Here is a 7,297-nt window from a genome sequence, read left to right as displayed (position 1 = left end):
CAAAGCATCCATTTTCTCCAGGGGAACTCATCTCTGCAGTCTGGAGATGTGCTGTAATTCCAGAAATTTCCCAGGTCCCATTTAGAGGCTGGCATTCCTAACACACACATACACTGCAATTTTGAGAGCTAGCTCTCTAGGAGTTTTGAGATCCTTGGTGATTCATGTCTGAGAGCATTATAAACCGTGTCACATTTCCTGATGCTATGTCAAGAGCTGGTGACCTTGAAAGACATCTTGGTGGACTTCTTCTGGAATTATTGCCTGCCTTGGCTTGCAGTAATTTCTCTTGGATAAGTTTAGCTTGGGATATGGCACATGCTTCCCAGATTCTGAAGTGAACACTCCGGCTGCATAGTGCCAGCACAGGGGAAAGAGCCTGCCCCCCACAGTGGCATTAGACCCATTCCTGGCTTTGTGCAGTGCAGCAGCCAATGAGTGGGAATAGTCCCCAATGATGCTCATTGAACGAATGTAAAATATGGTGGACTCCCAGCCTCCTGCAGCAGCTGTAACATGTAATTCAGTCTGAAGTGCTCTCCTTAACTAATGACAGAGAAGGGGTGGCACGTGTGTGCAGGCTTTGTGAACTCCAAATGAGTGCTCTCTTTTTCCCAGCCAATCAAAATAATCCCAATGAATGTCAGAAGAATGAATGGGGGGGAGTGTGAATTAGAGTGAATGAGTGTCTTGTAATGGGGCACTCTGCAAGACAATTGAGCACCCGCTTGCTTGTGCTCACCCTCTTTCTGTCTCTCGATTGGTGCCTGTTTAAATTTATTTCCCATTAAGGAAAGTAGAGGGAAGATGAGTAGGTGGAGCTGGAGATGGCTCTTCAGAGATGGTGTCACTGCCCCATAGAGAGTCACCAGCATTAGCATGCTTCTTCAGCTCAGATTTCTTATCCTGGAGCATCTGAGCTGAAATTGGTGTGTTGGAGCATACCTCTAAGGGCTGTAGCAAGAGTGGTTTCCACACACATCCTTTACAGGTAGCCACTACTCTACACAGAGGATGTCCGAGACATGACTGGATTTTCCCAGTGTTGTTTTCCCTTTGTGAATAACAGCACTGTAGGGCTCTAATCTAACACAGGAGAGTAGACCATTCCCCCCATGCTATTTTCCTGACCTGAAATGGCTCTCATGGAGCTGCCATGTACTTCTGAAAGGGAAAATATAGTCATCATATAGGCTCCTGAGTGTTTCTCCTAGCAGGACCAGTAATACTTCCGTGGGACCATTTTCTATTGTAATTCTGGAATGTGGGGAAATGGTTCACACACACTTCGATGGCAGTCCCAAGCAAAAACAGGTCTCAGTTTACAAAGGTGAAAGTGCTTGGGAAATCACGTAGTGTTAGGCTCACACAGAGATTGTTTTCTGCAATATAAAGGTGATACCTGTTCAGATGATCACAACCCAAGAGCCCTTGTCTGGCAAGGGCCACGTGGAGTGCATGACATTCTGACAGGCAGGTACGTAGAGGAGCTTTCCAAGCTGCCTTTTCTGCTTTTTTGAAATACACAAAGCTACATCCCTCCTTCACCCAGAAAGAAGGTAGAAGATTGAGTGAGGTATGCATAAAATACCTCCATATGCAGTAGTATTTCAGCTGAATGAAATGAGCAACTGGGAGTTCTAGGCTCTCCACATACTTTATACTGTGAGCAGATGTACTTGTAGTGGGTTATTAGTCTGAGCTGTTCCCTGCTCAAACCACAGCTCAACTATGAACTCACTCAGTGGCTTAACCTTTATGTAATGGGATACTTCTAAGAATGCCTGATAAAAGGAACAGGAAGCTCTTTAGGTATTTGGAATCACTGCACATGTTGTTGTTGTTGTTAACAACTGTGCCATTTGCATTGACTCGGCTATGGCCCCAATCAGGCCCTGGAATAATTCCTGACATGTAGTCTGCCTTCTTGACAGTGTTCTGGGGTTTTCTGTGCTCCAAATTCAGTTCCCAAGTAAGCACAGGTCCAGTTCAAGTTCAAGTTTATTTATATCCCGCCCTTCCCACCGAAGTGGCTCAGGGCGGCTCACAACACATAAAAATCTAACATAATTTGAATTTAAAACATCTTACACAGTTAAAACAGTAGAATAATAAAACATATAAAACATATAATGGCGGTCTATCAGAACTACGCTCAGCTTCCCATGCCAGTTAATTATAAGCCAGCTGGAAGAGGGCTGTTTTACAGTTCAGATTGGGACTGCAGTGTGCAGGGTGAGGGCCTCAAACCTTCCTTGTTGTGCCCACTTTTCAACCAGAAACAGCCCCCTGATGAGGAAACTTACTGTACCTATCAGTACATGAAAAGTTTTCCCAGGGGGACACCTAGCATTTCTGGGACTATTTCAGGTTAGGAAACAGAGCGAGGAGGAGCTTTAGCCTCTTCTCCCCCTTTTGTGGTCTCCCGTTCTGAACTGGGTCCATGTGAACCTGGGAAGTAAGTTCCAAGCATGGCACTACCATCACAAGTCTGATTGAGTAGGGGACACAAGGATTTTGTAATGTGTGAATGGTCTCTCTGAGCTATCCATACAGCCTCATGATCTCTGTCCTGGACAGTGAGAACAAGTTTAAATCCTATCAGTGTATATATGAAGATGGGATGTTTTACACCACTGTGTACTTAACTAAGTACTTAATTTCCCTTTTTGTGTCCTGTCTGTTCAGTTTGGAGAACTCCTTTTGGAGCTCTCCTCTGTCTTTTTGCCTTTCTAGCATTCTGCTGTCATTAGCAACTTCACAGCTCATCCGAGACACCGGATCATTTAAGATGACATTAAAAAGCTCTGGTCCCAGTAAAGATTCCTGGGGGACTGCACTGCTTGCTTCTCTCCATTATGAAAACTGTCTGTTCTCACCTCCTCCTTCCCATTGAACCAGTTTCTGGTGAGGCTGGTCCTTCTTTCTCTAGACTGTTACTCAGAAGCTTTGGTAAGGGACTTTGTCAAAAAGCTTGGTAGAAGCCCAAGAATATAATGTCTACCAGATTACACCTACATGTTTGCTGACAGTTGCCAAGAATTCTAGAAGGTTGGTGAGGCAGGATTTCCTTTTGCAAGAAGCCATGGCAATTCTCCCTCTGTTGTTCTACATGTTTAATAATTGTAGCTGTAATTATGCTTTCCACCAATTTACCCAGGACAGACATTAGGCTAATGGCTCTGTAATTTCCTGGCTTCCCCTCTGGATCCTTTTGCAAGAATTGGTGTTTCCAAATCTTCCGGAAGGGAGCTGATTTTAGCAACACGTTGCATGCTTTTATTCTCTCTGTTTATTTAGAAATATGTAACCCTATTTTTTTCACCACCGGTGGGGACCCAGATCTGCTGATAACATCGTTCTCATTTTCTCCATTTTATGTTCACAAAAACAACCATATGAAGTAGGTTAGGCTGTGCGAGTGAGTGACTGGCTATAGGTTACTTGGTGAGTTTCTAGGGTTGCCAGACTTCAGGTGGTAGCTGGAGATTTCCCACTATTATAACCAGGGCTTTTTTTCCTCTGGAAAAAGAGGTGCTGGAATCCTCAAGAGGGAAATGAAGGAGAAACCCACTAGTGCCCCTCATGAACTTTTAAACATTTTTTGATAATTTTGTTTCCACAAAGGGGTTCTGGAACTCCATTTCACTGCATTTCCCCAGAGGAAAAAACCCTGATTATAACTAATCTCCAGGCAACAGAAATTAGTTCACCTAGTGAAAATGGCCACTTTGGAAGGTGAACTCTATGGCATCATACCCAACTGAAGTCCCTCCCCTCCCCAAACTCCACCCTCAAAATCTCCAGGAGCTGGCAACCCTATCCATGGCAGAGTATCTACTGGACCCTAGGTGTCCCGGATCCTAGGCTGATTTCTCACTAGGCTTGTTCCAGTCTTGGACCTCTTTTTGCCCCCCTGCACTTCTGTCCAATTTTGCACGAACTGCCATGAGGCTGCAACTTGCTCCGCCTCTTTCCCACAGCAAGCAAAATCCTCTGAAAACCAGTTTCTTCTTGCTGCGGGAAAGAGGCGGGGTGAGTCGCAGCCTCACGGCAGCTTGTGTGAAATTGGACAGAAGCGCCAGGGGGGGGAAAGGGCTCCGAGACCGGGAAAAGCCTAATGAGAAATCGGTCCTAGTCTGCAACACTTTAACTTACTTTAACCACTATCCCACAATTAAAACAATAGGACGATACCTTATTACCAAGATCAAAATATTGCACAACTCTAGCAAACATTGCTTATTGTTTTGTGATATTTTAGTTTGGTCTAATAAAAAGATACTGCAAAAGTGTAAGGCTGTTTTTTTTAAAAAAAAAAATCCATCTGCCAACACGACTTATTATTACCAGAAGACCAGCAATGACACACTTAAGTACTTTTTGCTTGATGTACCCCATCCAGACCTACTTCTTTGTTGATTTTGAATTCGTCAGCTGTAGAATTTTATATCTTCCCTTTGGAACTCAATTCCTTGGATACCTTCCCTGAAAGAACACAGTTCAGGCATCCAGTATCTTCTGCTGAGAAGACAGTTGCCAGGAGTTATTTTAGCTTCTCTATCATTTCCCTATCTTCCCTCAGTAATACTTTCACACCTTAGTCATATCTAAGCTCCAATCTGGCTAGTTTTCTGCTTCTGATGTATTTAAAGATGTACTTGATTGTTTACCATCTTTAGCAATATGCTCCTCAAATTCTTTTGTGGTGTGTTGCATTGCTCATAAGTAACACAGGCATACTAGCTTCTTTAAGAACAGTTCATATGTGAAATGCATATATCCTATTGAAGGTAAATGGAGAACCATAAGCTTTGCACTAGGGATCATGCTGAATTTTGCACACTGCCTGAAAAAAGAGTGGAAGACCTCTCACCCCAGGCTGATTTGCATTTGAATTGATGGATTTTGAGTGTGTTTTGGCAAGAAGCAACTGAGGAAGTTGCTTTCCCTGTTTACAGGCAACAGAGTCATATCTAGGATGGAGACAATGGAATGACTGACAAGTGGAGAGCTTGTGCCAAACTGCTGCAGGCCAGGGGGAGTTAAGTTCTTTGCATTTATTTGCTTATTGAGCTTTGATCAAAAGGAAACAAAAAGACTCACCAAAGCAGCTTATGGAAATTGAAACAATAATATGAGTATATCAATTAAAATGTCCTTGGGGAAGGTGTCCTTAATGAGGTCTCTCCCCAGGTACAATGCTTTCTCTTTTGCTTTTCCTTGTTCAGGGGATACTTCCAGATAGGTAGCCATGTTGGTCTGAAGAAGAAGAGGAAGACCTGAGTCCAGTAGCACGTTAAAGACTAGCCAGATTTCCAGGGTGTCATCTTTTGAGAATCAGAGCTTCCTTCCTCAGATATATAGGTTTTGGTTCTCAAAAGCTTATACCCTGGAAGTCTTGTTTGTCTTTGAGGTGCTACTGGACTCAGATCTTATTCAGAGGAGGGAGGGGTGCTCTTTTGGCTAGAGGTGATTCCAGGCACGGTGGTTTTTGGCCTGATATTTCCCCCCTCCTCCAGTCTGCACATGGAATCCTTTACTGGGTCTAGCAGGGTGGTGAGAGAAAATGAGCAAAGACACAGTGGGCACTTTGAAAGTTCAGCCCCCAATATTTGTGCATTGTCTAGTGTGAGTGGAAAGTGCTCAGCAGCTTCCATAACACAACAAATGGATATCAGTAGAGCCCTGCTGGTCGGTCTAGTCCAGCATGCTTCCCCCCCTCCCACTTCTGTGTCTATCCAGATGCCTCCAGGAAGCCCACAAGGAGGGCATAAAAGCAGTTGCAATTCTTCTCTTCTGTCTATCCTATGCAAACTGGTTGATAGATCTGTCCTAGGCAGGCCATCTAAGTTGGTAGCTGACACTAATCTCTTGTGGCAGTGAATCCCAAAAGTTAAGTCTGCATGGTATAAGGAAGCATTTCCATTGATCCTGAATCTACCATCAGTGTGTTTCAATGAATGGCCCTGAGTTCTAGTATTAAGGTAGAAAAATGTTCTATATTCTTTATCCACAGCATCCTTAATTCTACAAACCTCAATTACAGATTTTCCTTAGTTGTCTTTTTTTTCTTAAGCTAAAACACCCGGATTGCTTTGGTTGGCCTTTTCTGCATTCTTCCCAGTTCTGCCTTCTCTCTCCTTTTTTGTTTTATTTTAAAGACTACAACTGTTCAGTTTTCCAGCTGTGGCTGCTCCACAGATTTACATTACAGCAAATAGTTGTGGAAGTCTTGTTTTCAGTCTTGGTTCTGATGATTGCACGTATAGTGACAATGTTTTTTCTTGAGCTGTCCTCCAGAAACCCAGGATCTCTTTTCCAGTTAGTCACAGTGAGTTCAGACTCCAGCAAGCTATACATAGGACCAGGGCTTTTTTTTTTCTTTATTAGCAGGAACACAGTTCCAGCTGGCTTGGCATCAGGGGTGTGTGGCCTAATATGCAAATGAGTTCCTGCTGCTAAAACAATGGTGCCATCGGGGTGTGTCCTAATATGCAAATGAGTTCCTGCTGGGCTTTTTCTACAAAAAGAGCCCTGCATAGGACTATAATACTTTACACCCATGAGGCCATTCGAACTGCATCCACACAGCAATGAACCCTCCCTTGTGCATTCATTACCTCTGTGGATTGGTAATGGAGCATCTGTGCTCTTTCCTTCATGCACCATAATTTCCCTTGTGTTTCTTCCTAACCATGCCACCAGAGGACCTTTTTTTTTTGGAAGCCCTTTATTAAATCAGTAACTGCTATAGCGTTCTAGTACTATAGCAAAATAACCTTTACCCCCCCCCCCCCAAAAAAAAGCCTTCAAAATACCCTTGAGCAGTACAGTGGGGGAAATGGTGGCCACAAGGGACTGCTAAGAGCAGGAAATGGCTCCAGTGCAGGTAGGACTTTTGAAAATGCATGCCAGCCTGCTGTGCTTAGACCACATTCTTTCTCAAAGCATTGGAGTGAAGCAAGTATGGAAAAGAACATAAGAATGGGGGAAATGTTATATCAATGCTCCAAGACTCAGCACTCCAGTTTAGGATCACAGACAACCCCCCCCCCAATCTTGGGTTATGTTTTTTATTATAGATTTTTTTTTGACCCAGAGATAGCTGTGTAATCCATCATCAAGACCTGAAGACTTTAGTTTAATCAGTCTTTCATTGGGGGTTTTTGATTCAGCAGCTTCGTAGTATAATTTGATATCAGGTATTGCCAGACCGCCTCTCTTCTTCTCGTCTATGAAGAAAAACATCAATGGATGGTTGCCAACTCAGATGCCCTGTTCCAAGAGGCTTTGC

Source organism: Heteronotia binoei, chromosome 12, assembly GCF_032191835.1.
Source record: "Heteronotia binoei isolate CCM8104 ecotype False Entrance Well chromosome 12, APGP_CSIRO_Hbin_v1, whole genome shotgun sequence".
NCBI lineage: Eukaryota > Metazoa > Chordata > Lepidosauria > Squamata > Gekkonidae > Heteronotia > Heteronotia binoei.
This window is presented reverse-complemented; position numbering follows the sequence as displayed.